The sequence below is a fragment of the Capricornis sumatraensis genome, chromosome X (genome assembly GCF_032405125.1).
Source record: "Capricornis sumatraensis isolate serow.1 chromosome X, serow.2, whole genome shotgun sequence".
NCBI classification, from domain to species: Eukaryota; Metazoa; Chordata; class Mammalia; order Artiodactyla; family Bovidae; genus Capricornis; species Capricornis sumatraensis.
Genome location: NC_091092.1, coordinates 102,096,420 through 102,115,683, shown reverse-complemented (window position 1 = coordinate 102,115,683; position 19,264 = coordinate 102,096,420). Strand labels below are relative to the sequence as shown.

The 19,264-nt window shown below is 39.5% G+C and overlaps 1 protein-coding gene across 5 annotated transcripts in view; it reads right to left on the bottom strand.

The window, feature by feature from the left end:
• Window positions 1-19,264, bottom strand: part of CASK (calcium/calmodulin dependent serine protein kinase) — a 385,638-nt gene that overhangs the window by 366,248 nt on the left and 126 nt on the right. The gene's annotated exons all lie outside the window — the stretch shown is intronic.

Genomic DNA, 19,264 nt, shown 5'->3' with positions numbered 1-19,264 from the left:
GGTTATTGACATTTCTCCCAGCAATCTTGATTCCAGCTTGTGCTTCTTCCAGCCCAGCGTTTCTCATGATGTACTCTGCATATAAGTTAAATAAGCAGGATGACAATATACAGCCTTGACATACTCCTTTTGCTATTTGGAACCAGTCTGTTGTTCCATGTCCAGTTATAACTGTTGCTTCCTGACCTGCATATAGGTTTCTCAAGAGGCAGGTCAGGTGGTCTGGTATTCCTATCTCTTTCAGACTTTTCCATAGTTTATTGTGATCCACACAGTCAAAGGCTTTGGCACAGTCAATAAAGCAGAAATAGATGTTTTTCTGGAACTCTTGCTTTTTTCATGATCCAGCGGATGTTGGCAATTTGATCTCTGGTTCCTCTGCCTTTTCTAAAACCAGCTCGAACATCTGGAAGTTCATGGTTCACGTACTGCTGAAGCCTGGCTTAGATAATTTTGATCATTACTTTACTAGCATGTGAGATGAGTGCAACTGTGCAGTAGTTTGAGCATTCTTTGGCATTGCCTTTCTTTGGGATTGGAATGAAAACTGACCTTTTCCAGTCCTGTGGCCACTGCTGAGTTTTCCAAATTTGCTGGCATATTGAGTGCAGCACTTTCACAGCATCATCTTTCAGGATGTGAAACAGCTCAACTGGAAATCCATCACCTCCACTAGCTTTGTTCATAGTGATGCTTTCTAAGGACCACTTAGCATATTCAAAAGCAGAGACATCACTTTGCCAACAAAGGTCCATCTAGTCAAAGCTATGGTTTTCCCAGTGGTCATGTATGGATGTGAGAGTTGGACTGTGAAGAAGGCTGAGCACTGAAGAATTGATGCTTTTGAATTGTGGTGCTGGAGAAGACTCTTGAGAGTCCCTTGGACTGCAAGGAGATCCAGCCAGTCCATTCTGAAGGAGATCAGCCCTGGGTTTTCCTTGGAAGGAATGATGCTAAAGCTGAAACTCCAGGACTTTGGCCATCTCATGTGAAGAGTTGACTCATTGGAAAAGATTCTGATGCTGGGAGAGATTGGGGGCAGAAGGAGAAGCGGACGACAGAGGATGAGATGGCTGGATGGCATCACCGACTCGATGGACGTGAATCTGAGTGAACTCCGGAAGATGGTGATGGACAGGGAGGCCTGGCGTGCTACGATTCATGGGGTCACAAAGAGTTGGACACGACTGAGCGACTGAACTGAACTGAACTGAAAGACTAACGATGCTAAGCACCTTTTCATGTTTATGGGCCATTTGTAAATCTTCTTTGGAGAAATATCTATTTAATGAATTTTAAATTTCATTTAACATTGAATAGCCATGTCTGGTCAGTGGCTAGAGTTTTAGGAAGATGGCCAGGATTACCTCTGGCCTCTTACCTTTGTTCAAGGTCAGGCGGGGATGGTCTAAGTGACTGGAGGTCCAACCCAGCTTCATACCTCACTGTGGATGCTCCAGATGGAATAAGGAGTGAGGCAGCAAGGAGAGAGGCAAAGGAAATTGGTGCAACACCTGGAAGGAGGATATACTTGGCACAGAGCTTGGCTCTCAAAACTTTCTGTTGATGATGAAAGCAACTCATGTTTATTGAGTGTTTATAAGGTGCCAGGAACCGTGCTTTATAGCCATGGTCTCATTTAGTCATTAAAACAATCCTATGAGGTAGATCCTATTGCCTCCATTTTACAAATAAGGACGCCTTTTTAGACAGATCTGGTAAGCAGGTCTTAGTAATTGTACTCACCATAAAATTCTCCATTCCATTTCAACCTTAGAAATGTATTTTCTTCATCTAGTTTAATTGTAACAATGATCTGACAGTTCTCAATAGGGATGCTAAGTGTTACTCAGGATTCCATCATTATGTTCAGCATATACTGTACAATTCTGTATCTGCTAACCTGTCTCATAGGGACATGATGAGAATTAGATGGTTTTTGAAGCAGCAAAATATCAGCACTAAATGAAAATCTGAACTCCTGACTTTGGGCATTATGGGTCAGATTTTATCATTTTTCGTTGTGTTCATCTACACCCTCCCTCCTCTGAACTGGCTCAACAACTGTATGATGAAAATTGACTGTGTGCCAGATGCTGTCCTAGCTGTAGAGAGACAGCAGCAGCTATAACAGCCATGAATCCTGACCTAATGAAGCTGAAAAGATATATTAAAGAAATATATGGTTTGAAAAGTACACAAGCTCCAATAAGTTTCTGTCACATGGATGCCTTGTTGCAGTGTCTATTTCATAATGAACCTTATCTTTGCAGCAGAAGTACCCTTAAATGACACTCTCTGCCTACTAAGAAATTCTTAGTCTGAACATTATAGCTTTTCAAATGGCTTAAGATCCACGCATTTGGCAGAACTCTTCTATCGTAGCTGCTTCTAGGGAAGTAGCACCCAGCTCCCAGGCACTGCCAGCTGCCGAGGAACAAAAAGGAACTATTAAAGCTTACCTCCAGCTCCACAGGGCCGTCCCAGACTCCTGTGCATGACAAAGGAGAACAACACAGCCAGTCACCAGAGAACTTCTCTTGCCTGAAGTGTGCCATGATTCCCCAGTCTTTCACCACTACCCACCCCTGACCCCTATTTTCAGGTAGATAAAACAGAAACGATGAGGCTGTTCAGATGATTCGTGTGGGTGGCTACTGTGCTGACTGGGGCAATAAGGCTGCAGAACACTGCTCCCTCTTAAAGGGTTCACATTTTATTCACAGCTATAAATAACAGTTTAGTTCTTAAAACTGCATTTCCACACTATATTGTACAAAACAGTAAAGCTCAAGTTCTCCGGTACATGGGTTGCTTCTGACAATAGAACTAAGTAGCCACACTTTGTGGAGAAGGCAATGGCACCCCACTCCAGTACTCTTGCCTGGAAAATCCCATGGACAGAGGAGCCTGGTGGGCTGCAGTCTTTGGGGTCGCTAAGAGTCAGACACGACTGAGCGACTTCCCTTTCACTTTTCACTTTCATGCATTGGAGAAGGAAATGGCAACCTACTCCAGTGTTGTTGCCTGGAGAATCCCAGGGATGGGGGAGCCTGGTGGGCTGCCGTCTATGGAGTCACAGAGTCGGATACGACTGAAGTGACTTAGCAGCAGCAGCAGCAGCCACACTTTGAGGGCTGGCCTCTGTCTGACCTTCTCTCCCTGTACCTTGCCTCCAGGATGAGTAAGCAGGGCAAATGGTATGAATTAACTTGACTGGCACATCCTAAAATGAAAGGTCTAACTCAACCATTTTCAGTCTTAAGCTCACGATTTCCTGTGTCTTACCCAGCCTCTCCTACCAAAGTAGTCAACCCGAGTTGACTGAAAGAAATCATGGGCCCAACAAACTCACCAACAATACAGCTCAGTATCATTTGGTCAAGTCGTGTTTCCTAATTTGAAACATCAGTCATGTACAACCAGGGAGTCAGAGCTGCAAAAACGACACTTTTGCCTGATCTTACTAAGAGAACTAATGGAGACTAGGAGAAGGCCTCCCCCCACCCCCACTTCCTTCAGTGGTGTGGGTAGAGAGAAGGATTCCAAGTACATCAATAAAAACAACACTGAAATTCAGTTCATGGATTTTATATGATACTGACCACCAGTTACCTTAAAGCCTGAGAGCAAGTACAAAAGAATATTGAGGGAGGGTGCAATAAATCCAGCTAAGGATAGAAATAGCCATCCTTGGTTATGGGAAGGCTAACGAAAACTCATCCAGTAAACATCCTAAGATTACCCACAGTATTCATTATCTATGTGTTCATAAACATCTTTGTGAAGTACAAGTGACTAAAGCACTCCAGGCCAAGGATAAAAATTTTCCAAATGGGATGATGCTGTTTCAATGGCTTAGAGTACACCAAACAGCTCCAGTGAATTCCAAAACTTTGCAGTCACAAAGTGAGTTTTTTTCTTGGGGTAGTAAAAAAGGCAGCAAAAATTGGGAGAAATGAAGACTATAATATATAATAGATCACTAAGTTAGGTTACACTGGAGTACAGCAAAACCAAGGACATCCCAGTGCAAAAATCAGTGAGGAAATGTCACAGAATTGTTAAACAGGCTACCACTATTATCAAACATAGAAGGAAAGGGCACAGTAGTATATTACTTTTATTCACAAGTCTCTAGTCACTGAGCAATAATTTGACATCAGAGAGAGCAATGGGCAGGAGTAAAGGGAAAAAAATTGGTGTTTACCTATTGATTTCATATATTTGTAGTCCAGTTATTATGGGAAAGAAATAAATACTAAGGCTTCAATTTGGGCTGAGATCAGCAAACTTTTTGTGTTCAGGGTCAGAAAGTAAATGTTTTAGGCTTTGTGGACCATATGGTCTGTGCTGCAACTACTCAACTCTGCCCTTGTAGTGTGAAAGCAGTCACAGACATTATTTAAGTGGATGAGTGTGGCTATACCCGAGAAAAACTTTATTTACAAAAACAGAGTGGGCAGACTTGGCCCTTGGGCCATAGTTTATTGAGCTCTGATCTACAGTTCTAAATCAATGCTTCTCTAATTTTAATGGGCCTCAGCATCCCTTGGAGAACTGTTAAAAAGGAAATTGCTGGGTCCCACCCCCTAGAGCTTCTGATCTATAGGGCTGGGGCTTGAGAATCTGCATTTCTAACAAATCCCCAGGTGATACTGCTCTGCTGGTGAGGATGAAGTCCACCCTTAAGAACCACTGCTCTATTCAGTTCAGTCGCTCAGTCGTGTCCGACTCTTTGCGACCCCATGAATTGCAGCATGCCAGGCTTCCCTGTCCATCACCATCCCCCAGAGCTCACTCAAACTCACGTCCATCGAGTCAGTGATGCCATCCAGCCATCTCATCCTCTCTCGTCCCCTTTTCCTCCTGCCCTCAATCCCTCCCAGCATCAGAGTCTTTTCCAATGAGTCAACTCTGCATGAGGTGGCCAAAGTACTGGAGTTACAGCTTTAGCATCATTCCTTCCAAGGAACACCCAGGGCTGATCTCCTTTAGAATGGACTGGTTCGATCTCCTTGCAGTCCAAGGGACTCTCAAGAGTCTTCTCCAACACCACAGTTCAAAAGCATCAATTCACTACTAAATAGGAAGTTCAACATTTTAAGTAGCTGCCAAAGTGCACACCAGATTGACTACAAAATTCTGCCACTTGTAGTGAGTTCCAAACTTCAAAGCTCAAATAAAATTCATTTAAAGAAAAGCAAGGAGAAACACACTAGACAGGATTTTTCCTTCACTGACCTCAATGTAAACATTGCCCATTAGTGAAATACACACAAGTCTTCCTCATATGTCTTTATTCAATATTTTTCACCCAACATGTCCCAAGTCCTATAAAGCTCTAGAAATCAAATAAGAAAATCAAATCAGTTTTACAGACAATGGTAAATGAATCTTGCGAAATCAAAATATACTTAACAAAGCCCATTTCTAATTAGAAGTGCTTCATTGCAAAATAATGTATTTAAGATAGTTTAAGATATTTGAAAAATTGTCATTTTGTGTTCATAAGGATCAAATGAGGTAGATCAAATATAACCTTTACTAGCCTTCTTTTGCTTCCCTTGGGGCTCAGCTGGTAAAGAATCTGCCTGCAATACGGGAGACCTGAGTTCAATCCCTGGTTTGGGACAATCCCCTGGAGAAGGGAAAGGCTACCCACTCCAGTATTCTGGCCTGGAGAATTCCACGGACTGTATAGTCCATGGGGTCGCAAAGAGTTGGACACGACTGAGCGACTTTCACTTTCACCCTTTTACAAGATAATGAAACTGAGGAAAATAAACCAAATGCTGATTTGTCACAACTAAAATTCTTTCCTTACAATACTACTTTTCCTAGTAAGTTCTGAACTGCACTTATCAAATCCAACTTGTACATGGCTTTGCAAGATTATGTCTATGAATATATCTTCATGGGGAAAAGGGTCACTCTAATAAGATCTTCAAGTCCATATTTACATTTATGGGGCTAATTCTGAGGCCATCCCAGCAAGTCTAACCAAGAAGCCTCAACTTTAATCAGATCACAATTTAAAACATGCTCGACCTTTAGTGTAAGTGGGTCATAGATTACAGAAGTGTGGTGATCCCTTCCCAGCAGTACAAGAGAAACACTCAGCAATGGGAGAAATACTATTAATGGAGATAATCCAAAAAATAGAGCAGCAAGCCTACAATCTCCCCCTCCATATTCCCAGGCTCTTTCTGCAACAGTGATCATGTATTCATTTGAACAGATACTTACACAAATTATTTTTACATCCATTTTAAGAGGGAAATGCTTTTAAAAAGAAAACCAAGGAATATAATCTACAATATGGATGGTCAGTAGAGGGTTGTTTTCCATTCTTATTGGCATGCTTTTAAAAGTATTACATATGTTGATTATAATGTGAGATTAATTACATTGTCACTTTAACCTGTGATCTGCATATTCCAGTAATGATTTTTTTTAATTTACATGAAATATAATTAAAGAAAGTCCTTAGTGAAAATGCCCTCTTGTTTGTTTTACAAGTGTCTAATTATTTTATAAGTGACTAAATTAAAGAAAAAATATGAAAAAGATAATCTCAAATCCAGTGCCAGATACTACTGCTGGGACAAAGATCCAGTTAAGACAATATTAAGCCTAAGAAGACCAGTGAAGGTTCTACATAAAAGCTCACCATTCTGCTTCTGAACTAATGGCTCAGATGAAATTCAGCAAAAACTTCTAGCCTGAATAATGCAATATAAGTAATACTGTCCACAAATTATCATAGGAAGAGATGCCTTTTACTGTTCTCTGAAGCCAACCTAAAAAGTATTTTCATCAAAGTAAGTGGTCTAAATAGATTTCAACATGATCATTCTTCTACTTGACAGTGTAACATGACCTACTAGATAAAATGCTCTTCTGTATTTGTAGGTAATTTAGATTTGGTGCCCAATCATATCAGAGAATACAACTTCAGCGTCTTTCCACCTCATTTTCTTTGTGATTAAGATGTGGACACTGCTGCCATAATAAAATCTGGGGAGGTTACATAAAAGAACACTACAATATCCATAAATCCTATATATGGCTGTTTCCTAAATACATACTCTGGGATTCTCCTTGTCTCAGTTTTGAAATTTCACATAATGAACAATTAATTCATCCGTCAAATGTCCAAATGCCAAGACAGAGGTTGCTACAAAATTCCCTCTTTTAACATAATCTTTGGAGCTTTTCTCAACACTACAAAAATTATAATCTAAAACAGTCTTGCAAACGATTGATGTAAATCTATAAGCTCAAAGAATACTATCTTTCCTATGTACCAAAGATACAATGACAGTTTTATTTTAAGCCACAAAGTACCCTAAATAGTATATGTCTACTACCTCAAAATATATTGTGTAAAATGGATTTCAGATACAGAAGAGAATTTTGAAGTTTTATTTATACTACATACACCCGTGGCAGATTCATGTTGATGTATAGCAAAACCAATACAATATTGTAAAGTAATTAGCTTCCAATTAAAATAAATAAATTTATATTAAAAACAAACAAACAATGACTCTAGCAAGGGCTCTTGGTGAAGTCATAAAATATACATAGATGGCACATCATAACTCTCCAATTAGGGATGGAGATTTAGTGAGTGTTGTTCCCCCTAATTTTTTTAAAGCTATTATGTTTTTTCAAATATTCCATTTCTGACAATTTCTAGTATGTTCTCAACTCTGCTTTCTTCCATGCCATGGGCAATAAGAATGAAGGAAACAAATGTTTTTAGGCACTCCACATTTCTACTGTCTCCAGTCAGACAATAAGAATGTTAATGAGTTTCTTCCCCTTTAGCTTAGGGTCAAAAAGAGAATCCAAAGGCAATAAACACACACACACACACACACACAAACAAACAAAACCACCTAAGTGAAACTATTTCAGTGGACCAATATCTTTATATTTTGTAGAAACAACCTACTACTATGGGGCTATTCAGACTACTATTCTCCAACCTTGAAGGTAAACAAGACTGGGAACTGGACAGTCAGCTCCAGCTTCATTTTTAATCTATAACAGGATCAGCAAACTAAAGCCCAGGGCCAAATCTAGCCCACCACCTATTTTTGTAAATAAAATTTTACTGGAACACAGCCACACTAATTTGTTTTCCCATGGTTGTCTTAACATTACAATGTCAGAGTCTGAGTAGCTGTGACAGATGTGTGGCTCGTCAAGCTTAAAATATTTACTATCTGGTAGTTTACAGATAGTTTGCCAACCCTTGGTCTACAAATATCTAAAATTGTTGAAGATCAGTATAAACATGTCCACGAGATAAAAGCTTGACCAACAACCCGTAAAATTTGCTTTATGTCACAGTGTCAAACAGACTCTGTAGGCAAACTCTGATAGTACTCACCTGATTAGAAAGCATTCTAACCCTCATAGACCACTGGTGGGAATGTAAAATGGTACACTTTGGAAAACAAAGAGAGTTACCATTTGACCCAGCAATTCCACTTCTAAGTATATACCTAAGAGAAATAAAAACAAAACTTGCACATGAATGTCCACAGCAGGATTAATTACAATAGCCAAAAGACGAATACCACCCAAATGAATTAATTTTCATTAATTAATTTTGTCATTAATTGACAAAAAGATCAACAAATGTGGTCAAGCCACACGATAGAATACTATTGGGCCTTATAAAAGGAATGAAGTACTGATAACATCTACAACAAGGATAAACCTTGAAAACCTTATGCTTAGGAAAAAGAAGCCAGTCACAAAAGGCTACAATATATTGTATGATTCCATTTGCGTGAAATGTCCAGCATAAGCATATCCGTAGAGACAGAAAGCAGACTAATCATTACCTAGGGTAGGGAGGGATGAGGAGTAAGAGTTAAAGTATTCAGAGTTCCTTTAGGGGGTGATGAAAATGTTCAGAAATGTATTACGGTCACCATGCACAACCCTGTGGCTATACTAAAAACCACTGATTGTACACCTTAAACGGGTCAACTGGATGGTATGTGAATTATACCTCAATACAGCTGTTACTCAAAAAAAGACATTCTAGTAATCTGCTAAAACACCTAAAATCAGAATATTAGAGGCTTATACTTTGGAATACCTCTTAAAAGACAACCGGTCTCTGTTTATACTAAATGAGAAGCAGTGTAACATTACTAAAGAGCAGGCACTCAGGTCGCGTATGTTGTTGTTTAGTCACTAAGTTGTGTTCGACTCTTTTGAGACCCCATGGACTGTAGCCTGGCATGTTCCTCCGTCCATGGAATTTTCCAGGCAAGAATACTGGAGTGGGTGCCCATTTCCTTCTCCAGGGGATCTTCTTGATTCAGGGATTGAACCCGAGTCTCCTGCATTGGCAGGCAGATTTTTTACCACTGAGCCGCCGGGAAAGCCCAGGTCACGTTTACTAAGGTGCAAATCCCCACGTTGCCACTTATTATTGCCACTTTGTCCAGGGTAAGTTACTAATCTCCTTATTTCTCAGTTTCCTCATCTGTAAAATGGGGAGTGGGGGGTGACTGCCTCAAAAGGAAGGGTTATGGCCAAGGTTATATTAGAAAAATATAAAGAATTAAAGAATTTAACACTATGTCCAGTGCATAATGAGCACTCAAACCATAGGATCTGGGAACAACAAATTCCTAAAGCTGTCCCTGTAGAATTTAGTTTTGTACTTATTGTTTGAATTGTTATGTTACCAGTGTCACTAAATAGGAGCTGTGAACCTAAAACTGCTCTCAAAAACATAAGAAATATTAATTTAAAAAATAAAACAAAGTGAACATTTTTAAGAACTTTAAAGTGAAAGTAGCTCAGTCATGCCCAACTCTATGCAACCCCATGGACTATACAGTCCATGGAATTCTCCAGGCCAGAATACTGGAGTGGGTAGCCTTTCCCTTCTCCAGGGGATCTTCCCAACCCAGGGATTGAACCCAGGGCTCCCACATTGCAGGCAGATTCTTTACCAGCTGAGCCACAAGGGAAACCCAAGAATACTGTAGTGGGTAGCCTATCCCTTCCCCAGCAGATCTTCCCAACCCAGGAATTGAACCAGGGTCTCCTGCATTACAGGCAGATTCTTTACCAACTGAACTATCAGGGAAGCCCCTGATCTTAAGAACTTTAAGATTTCTTTAATTTTCCCTACCTGTATTCCTCTACTCCTTTATTCAATCAGCACAACACCCCTGCAAGGTCTATACTATCACCCTCATTTAACATATAAAGAAACTGAGGCTCAGAGAGCTTAACTAACTTGCTCAGGGTCACACAGCTAGAAATGAATCCCTAAATGAAAAAATGAATGAATGTTAGCACCACTAAATTTTACACACATGGTAGAAAAGAATGTTCATTTCACCGTATTATTTATGTAATAGAGCCTGTGTTTAGCACTGAGAAAGTGCACATTTGGAAATTGTTGAAACTTATCTACATAGCTGCCAAAAGTAATTTGAGTATCTCCGAGACATTCTAGAAATAAAAAATACTTATGCTGCACTTCACAATCACTAATCCATGCAAATGGCTCATGAAGCAGCTATCATTCCTTCTATAAATAAGGAGAAAATGGTGATAATGTACCCAAAGGTTACCAGATCAGATCTTAGGGGACTGCCTTACAGTCTTCAAAGCACTGTTGATCCATATGTTTAGGGAAAAATAGATAAGGGCAAGCAGGAAGGATATGATGTTTCTTATCAGTTCTATAAGACAGCAATATTACAATGGTAATCTGCACATGATAGCCAGGGCCAGAGACCTCTGTAACTGAATTAATAACATTGTTTTCATAAAACATTAAAGTCTTCATAGGATTAAATCCATCCTAGATTTGACTATACCAAAATACTCTGAACTCAGGGTTAGAATTAGAAGCCTGTGATACAGTCAATGTGTAATATTTTGTGTTATTAAACTACACTGAGAGAGGACACAATCAGCATTCTTATCTGTAAATGATTCAAATATTCAAAACAATGGTAACAAAGTAAAAAAAATGTATCAAAAGAAATTAAAAAAATAGAAAAAGAATGTGTAACAGAATACAAGAAGTTGAATTGCAACAATATGCATTTAGATACAAAGAAACTGGCTTAAGTATCATAAAGTAATCCTTTCTTGATGTGAATGGATGTGGACAACTAAAAAAAGGCAACGAATAAATTTAGTTGGGGGGATGGGAGTAAGAGGGGTGTAAAATGGGAGGAGAGTATTACAATTGTCCAACTGGGACCAAAAACCTTGAGGCATGGAAGAATTCAGTTCCCTATAGGTGAAGAATTTAATACGAGAACAATGGTTTGAACTTAAATTTAAAGTGTCTAAAATTTACTTTGTCATTTCATTAAAAGGGGCCCATTTAATTCAAGTTAGGCACCAAGCTTGGGAATCAAAAAGACCTAACCTTAGGGAAAAAAATGGTTTTACCTAAAAGCCAGCCATCAGAATCTGCAAAACACAAGTAAAGTGAAAAAGAAAAAAAAATGTACTTCTTTTTAACCCTAACTATGTTGTGGAGAAGGCAGTGGCACCCCACTCCAGCACTCTTGCCTGGAAAATCCCATGGACGGAGGAGCCTGGTAGGCTGCAGTCTTTGGGGTCGCTAAGAGTCGGACACGACTGAGCGACTTCACTTTCACTTTTCACTTTCCTGCATTGGAGAAGGAAATGGCAACCCACTCCAGTGTTCTTGCCTGGAGAATCCCAGGGACGGGGGAGCCTGGTGGGCTGCCGTCTATGGGGTTACACAAAGTTGAACACGACTGAAGCAACTTAGCAGCAGCAGCAGCAACTATGTTGTTGAGATAGATTCACAGAAAGACAGTATAATGGTACCAACATCCACAGAAATGAAGTCAGAATCTTGCTTTTCAGTCACATGAGGAAGGGAATATTAAGCATCATATTAATATTTATTTTGATAAATGCTTTAAATAGCCTCTGTTATAGACAAGCCTATTCTTGGTCCTCAGTCAGTGCATTGGCATTTTACATTATTGATCTGCCCCACCTTGAGACTTCTGTGATCCAGCTATCCCAATTCTTCTAATTTTGTGAGTTATACTCCAAACCACAAAACCCCACTGCTAGTTCCATCAACCCCCAAGAACTCATTCATTCATAGTTTAACTTCCACAAAGTTGATTTCCAAATCTTCACTATCATTCTAGACCTCTCATTCAAACTCCACCCATGTATTTCCAGCTATGATCACTTAGAAATAGCCTGCACTCAATTCAAAGTGCCAATCCATATCAAGGAATACTGGGTTGCAGTTTAAGGGAAGACAGAGTTAGATATATAGATGGATATGGAAAGGCCATCAGATATACTATTTACAATGTAAAGTGAATATTTCAGTAGAATGTACAAATATTTTTTTTAAACAAAAATCTTCCAGAAGATATACAAAAACTGGGGACTTTCTTGGAGGTCCCGTGGTTAAGACTGCTTGCTCCCAATGCAGGGAGTGCAGGTTTGATCCCTGGACAATGGTTACCTTTGGAGAATAGAGCTATGGATGGTGGGAGAAAGGAGAGACATTCACTATTTACTTTTGTGTCAACTATATTTTAAAATTTTATAATTTTATAAACACTAATAAAAAGAAAGTTAACAGAATATTATTAAGTTTTAAAACTGGAAACGTATATGAACTCTCACTTTAAGTCAAACTAGTTTCAGAAGTAAAATCTTCCCAGTGTAGAAAATCAACTAAAAAATAAAACCAAAATGTGAGAGCTGTGCACCCACCCCATCAGCTTGTGCCTGGGGTTAGGTACCTGCCCTGCACTTGATTACTAACTCAGTCACTTGATTACTTAGGTGCTCAGTGTTGACAGAGAGTGGAGACACTCACCACTCAGCAGCTGTGGTTTCAGTACACAGTTTTCAGAGTCAGAGAAAACAATTTCAATATTTTATCACAGGATATAGGAATAACTACCCTGTGGAAAGAACCCCGCCCCACTCTCAACAAATACCTATCTCTGAAACCTCATTACTTCTGGTTTGGCAACTTAGGAGTAATCAATCAACTATTCTGTCTGTTGGGGCAGGGGAATTGGAAGGGAAAAATTGGAGAGTAAAAAGGGCGGAGAAAGTTCCAAACAAATTATATTTTGGATGGATAGTCAAGATTCTACATTGCCATGGCTAAGGAATGCATAAACCTATCAGTCTGGTGGCAAACGCTGATATTTCATTAGAAAGACAAAAAGAAAAATGAAATAAGATGAGACAATGAACCTCTGGGCTTCCCACGTGGCCCAATAGTAAAGGATCTGCCTGCCAATTCAGGAGATGCAGGAGATCCCGGGGTTCAGGAAGACCCACTGGAGTAGGAACTGGCAACCCACTCCAGTATTCTTGCCTGGAGAATCCCATGGACAGAGGAGCCAGGTGGGCTACAGTCCATGGAGTCGCAGAGTTAGATACGATTAAGCGACTGAGCATGCATGCATGGAACATCTACTGAAGAGGTAAGAAATTTAACCAAAAAGTCGAACAATTAAAATCTGCAGTAAATTCTGGAAATGAAGACATATGCCTTACTTTAAAGACACCCACTGCAGTATTTTCACAGCTGGAATCAACAGCAGACTCCAGCATGAAATAAATGGGCTTTAGAACTGGTAGGATTCCCATGTGATCTTGAGCAAGTTACTGACCCCTCTGAATCTCAGCGTTTTCTGTAAAATGGGTACAATGAAAGGAGCTAGCATATGTAAAATGCCTAATATTTGAAGGCATAAATGTCTCTTCATGAAAAAGACATGTTAAGTTACAAAAGATTTTTTTTAACTTGTGAACATATGTCAAAGTTCCTTTAAACCATTTCTGCCAGATTTAAAATGTGAAAACATTTACAAAATGCAATAATTCAAGCACCATCTCCAAAAGTGAGGTACGTTTGCTTCCTTAATTTACTGAGTAGAGCTATCACTGAGGATGGTGAAAGAATTTCAATTTAAAGGAGCTATCTAGAAACACAATATAAGGGACATTGAGGAGCTATAGTTCGGCAGGTGAAACCATTGCAGATATGAGGTAGAAATGGAGGGTTGGGGGGAACTGCACATGTCAAGGCCACAGAACACGTTAGCGTCTTGGAAGGTAAGGGAAAAATCACAGGAAATATTATGAAGACCACGTGCAAACCACACTTAAAGTCCTAAAGCAGTCTGTAGAAAGCAGACATGAAGATACTCGGAGAAGGTTGTGCACATGAGCAACTGAGAAGCTCAGTTCACTCCAAAGGGGTCCTAGAATCAAACTCCATCATCAGGGATCACCACTGCTTACCCCCTCCTGATAACACCTGCCGTCTGGAGGAATCTGCATGTAACACGCTTTTCCTCTGCAGGACTTCAGTTGATCCCCTACAGCTTGATCTTTCTGGGGCACCAGCACTCTAGCTGGTGATTGTGTTTCTTTTTCCCTTGTTAAATGATTGTCCCTCAGATCAAGTACTTCTTTCATGAAACATCTCATTTCTGGAAAATTCTTGGTTCCTTTAGGCTCTCACTTGACTTTATTTCCTAACATGAACAACTAGTTTACCTATCACGTCTTGCTAAAATTCTTGGGAAAGATGTTCCAACATGATGTAACACCGTTCCTCCCCACGGCTCTACCCCATGGTACTAGAAACCCAAATCACTGGGCCAATCAATATATGTGAAAGCCATAGTAATCAGGACAAATTAGTAAAGCTGAATTTTTCTCTATGCTAAATTATATATTCTGCATATTATTAATCTGGTTTTTACATAAACACTGCCTTTAACTCAATTCTCTGACAAACAGCACTATTGGAACTGCAAGTAGGAAATTAAAAGTATATAAGCAACTTAACCATATCCTTTTAATAGAGTGTATGTGCAAACACAATCCATACTAAACTGATAGATGCCTTGTATTAAATTAAGTCTTCATAGTAGACAGCCATCATCAACTGTTAATTGAAGCAATCCTTGTTCTATGTTGTTCCAAGCATCAGACAATCACCATGTTAGCATTAGATGAGTGTCATAAATCAATGTAAATCTTAAAAGACCCCCAAAAAATCAACAGCAAACATAGGCTGAAACAAAATTGTTAATACAATAAGGCTCAAACACACAGTGTAGAGAAAATAAAATCCATGTCTTGGTCTTTTGGCTTTGATACTTCCCCCCAAATATTTATTCCACTTTTTAAAAACTGTGAGCCTTTGAAAAGCCAGTCCTAAAATATTACATACATAACTTAAGTTTTAAACCAGTGACTCTCAATCATACCTGCACATTAGAATCACTTAGAGGCCTTTAAAAAAATACCAATGACCAGAACCCTCTCCCAGAGATTCTGATTTCATTGCTCTGACACAAGGCCCTCTCATTGATCTTTTTTAAAAGCTCCCCTGGTGATTCTAATATGCAGCCAGGTGGTCAACTACTACTTTAATACAGGCTTTTGGGACAATAATTGCTCTAAGGTTGATAAACATGCTTTTTGCCTTTCAATGAGATTTTATTATAAAACTACTCAATTCATTCCATAGCTAATGAACAACGTTACATTGCAGGTTTTATGTTAATAATAAAGAAAGATATGTAAGATATATTTCCTGCCCTCAAGAAGCTCCCTGTTAGCTAGGGAGAGTGACCCATAAATAAGAACCTGTAACTAAATATGATAAGTGCTCTTGAGATGTAAGCAAATACAGCATGCCTCACAAACTTATATGTCATCCTTGAGCAAGGGTCAGACTGCATCATTCCAATTTTAGTTTATGTCCTACCAAAGCAGGAAAGTCAGAAGTTACAGGTTACTAAATACCCAGGCAAAAATATTCAGCCTACACAAGGCGAAAACAGTGTACAATTTGCTACTCTCTTTCACAGAAAACTGCTGTACCATGAAGATAGGCATTTCTACATTTTAATTTGGATGAATCATTTTAAAATTTCCTTCATGTAATATTACTGATTGTGCACTTGCCTATAAAACCATCAATTTGCAAAAGATACAGTAAATGCTCACGACCATAAAAATTAGCCAATTACCTGTATTTGCATAATACCTTTCCCTTCCAGTAATTTGCTACATTTGCTATGACAAGAAGTTTTGGGACAATGACAGAATTGGCGGTTTGTTTCAGTCACTTGAAAGATGTTACATGGGAAAATGTCATGGAAACAATAGGCGTTCAAGGACCACTTGCAAGACTTTCAAAAATAAGAAACACAGGGGGAAAGAGTTTAAATTATTAAAAAAAAAAAAAAAAAGGAAAGGCATCTCCCAATATTCATAATGAATCAGACAACTGATTCCCCGTAAAATAATGGGTGGGTGAGTGAGCAGTTAAGTAGCAAGGCAGGGGAGTTGAGTGGGTAGTCAACAGATGGGTAAAAAGGTGAAATCCATTTTAAAGCACTTCAGTGAAAATTTAAACCTGTTAAACCCTAGGGGTCAAACACAACTTGTGATGCTAATTTAGTTATAAAAGAAGAATCACAATTCCAGAGAACTTGGATAGCAATCAAGAAGGTTTTCTGTGCAAAGTGAATGTCTTCAAGGGCTTTCTGTTTTAAATCCAGAGTTGAACAAATTCTGAGTTTAAATGCCTGCTGTCAGAGACCCTGCAAGAAAATCTCAAGTGAATTTCAATTTTCAGATCAATATATGCTGAGACAATTTACCGGAGAAAACCCTCCAACCTTTACACAGGGTGAGGAACACTATCATTATGTTCTCTGCCACAAAGCCTACCTTGAATGCATTATTTCATGGAACGACATATTATAATCGGCACTGACCAAGTCAGGCTTTGTAGGATATGAACAAGGTTTCACATTCACAGTAGTTAAGGTAGCCACAGAGGACCTATCACCTCAAAATTAGCTTGTTCCCCCCCTCCTTGCGCAGCTCTGAAGTATCAGAGGAGATGAATCTCGTTCTCCCAGAGGCATTTCCTGAAAATATTCTATCAATTATAAGTCAGCAGAATACTGATTGTGGTAATGTGATGCTGACCACTTTTCTTTTCAATATCCAAAGAGATCACATCATCACTCTTTCAGATCTCAACGAATCAGAACTAGCTACTAACATTGATTCAATGATGCCTATATTCCATCATTATAATAGAACTAACATTTTAATCTCACATTTTCCGATTATGACTTTGCTGGCTCATTTGAATCAAATATAACTGAGACACAACAAACATCATTCCCCTTGGTACCCACACCCCCCTCCCCCACGCAATCATTTGGGGGCTTTTGGGAAACACCTTATTTACCTTGGATGCCAAGAATGAAGAAACCAAGATTTTTTTTTTTGACATATTTGTCTCTCTAAAACTGTGCTATTCACATATGGCTACAAGCACTTGAAATGTGGCTAATTCAAATGAGGAGCTGAATTTTGAATTTTATTTCTTTTTAATTAATTTACATTAAATTTAGAAAGAGATAATTCAGTTATTAGAAAACTTTTAGGTATGTTTGCAACAACTTGGGTATGTGAACCTACTTTTGCAAATGCAAATTTTATGAAACCTAAATACAGAACAAGTATGTCTATGAAAATTCAGCTTAGTGTCAGAACGGAGATGTATGGTTAGTGTAAAATACACACTGGATTTTGAAGATTATGAAAGAAAAGACGTAAAATACCTCACTAATGATTTCTATACTGATTACATGTTGATGTGATATAGTCTGGATCTATTGGGCAAGAGAAAATATTTTGTGAAAATTAATTGCACCTACTTGCCTTTAATCTTTTTCATGTGGCTATTAGAAAATTTGCATATGCAAAATTTACATATATAAAATTACATATGGGGCTCGTATTATATACTGTACAGACTGCTCTGCTCTAGAGCACTTCCACAACCACCTTAACAGAGCACATTTGGATACTGTTCTTCCAGTAGACAAGCCAGTCGTGTAACAATAGGGGCAAAGAGTAACATGTCCTTGTATCAATTGGATCTGAGGAAAGTATGTAGCAAGCTTTACCCACAATCTCACCATGTGAGGCAACACTGTAATACCTCAACATGGAGGGAAATTAGTGAGTTATCCACACTTAAACAAATCGAAATCCAGTACTGCAGACAACTTAAAAAAGAGATTGAGCCAACTGCTCTAAGGTCTTGGTTTCATTTCCCAACTGCGGACCTTAAAATAGACAATAAAGCACCACTTCTAAAAAGAGGTAAAATATTTCAACGGCAGCTATCTACCAATCCTTAAAAACTAGGCAAAAAATTTCTCTTCAATTTTATCTCCTCAACTTCTAAAGCCACAGAATACACGCTGAACTAGGAAATCAACTTCAGGTCGCCAGCATTTCCCTCACAAGCAAATTAGCAGGATTGTGCACTTGGAATACTGTTTGACAAGAATGAAAAGGAAACTATTCAAAACAGATTTAAGGAATGGACAATTAGATGAAGAACTGCAGATTTAATTCTCAATCAGCCCTGTGATTAATCTGATTCCCTGCTTTTCCCTAGTGTAATTATACAACACAGATGAAAGGATGAGCATTTGGACTGTCAGTTCTATATTCTGGACCAGCCCGGTGACTCAAAGCAGACGGCGCTACCACGCTAACCACCATCCCAACAGTCGAGGGAAGCCTCGAACACTGATTTAACAGTCATTGCATAACGAGGCATTAAAAATTCGGAACCCCGCAACTCTTTCCACATTGGTCTACACCAGGTGAAGAATTTGCTGAAACCGAACGCACCCCGTCTTAAATGACCCCCTTCAATCTGGGCATGGGGTGAACACAAAGGCATGTATCTAATACCATGCACAATAGACACACACCCCACAATTTAAGACCCTGGACGTTCTTTCTCTGTCTCTCCACGGAAGCAATGATAATGCAAGCTGCTCTTTTCTTTAATGGTCTGTGGTACACGCAAGGTAACAATAAGCCCAACTGTTCCCAGGAAGCAACTATAAAATAGGTTCTGCCACGTCCCTGTGCAACCGTCAGATAAAATGCAGACAGCAGATTTCAGCCGGCCCCACGCCTCATAAGGGGGCCGACCTCGGCTCATCGGCCCCCACGGATCGCCGAGAAGCCCCCAGACTCCCGCCCGGCTGGAGGTCCAGGTACACGTCTATAAATACTCCCGGGTGAGGAGGACAGGGGAGGCGGAGGGGAGGAAGGGCAGGGGGCAGACCCAGGCGGGTGCGGGTGCGGAAGGACCCGGGCATCACTA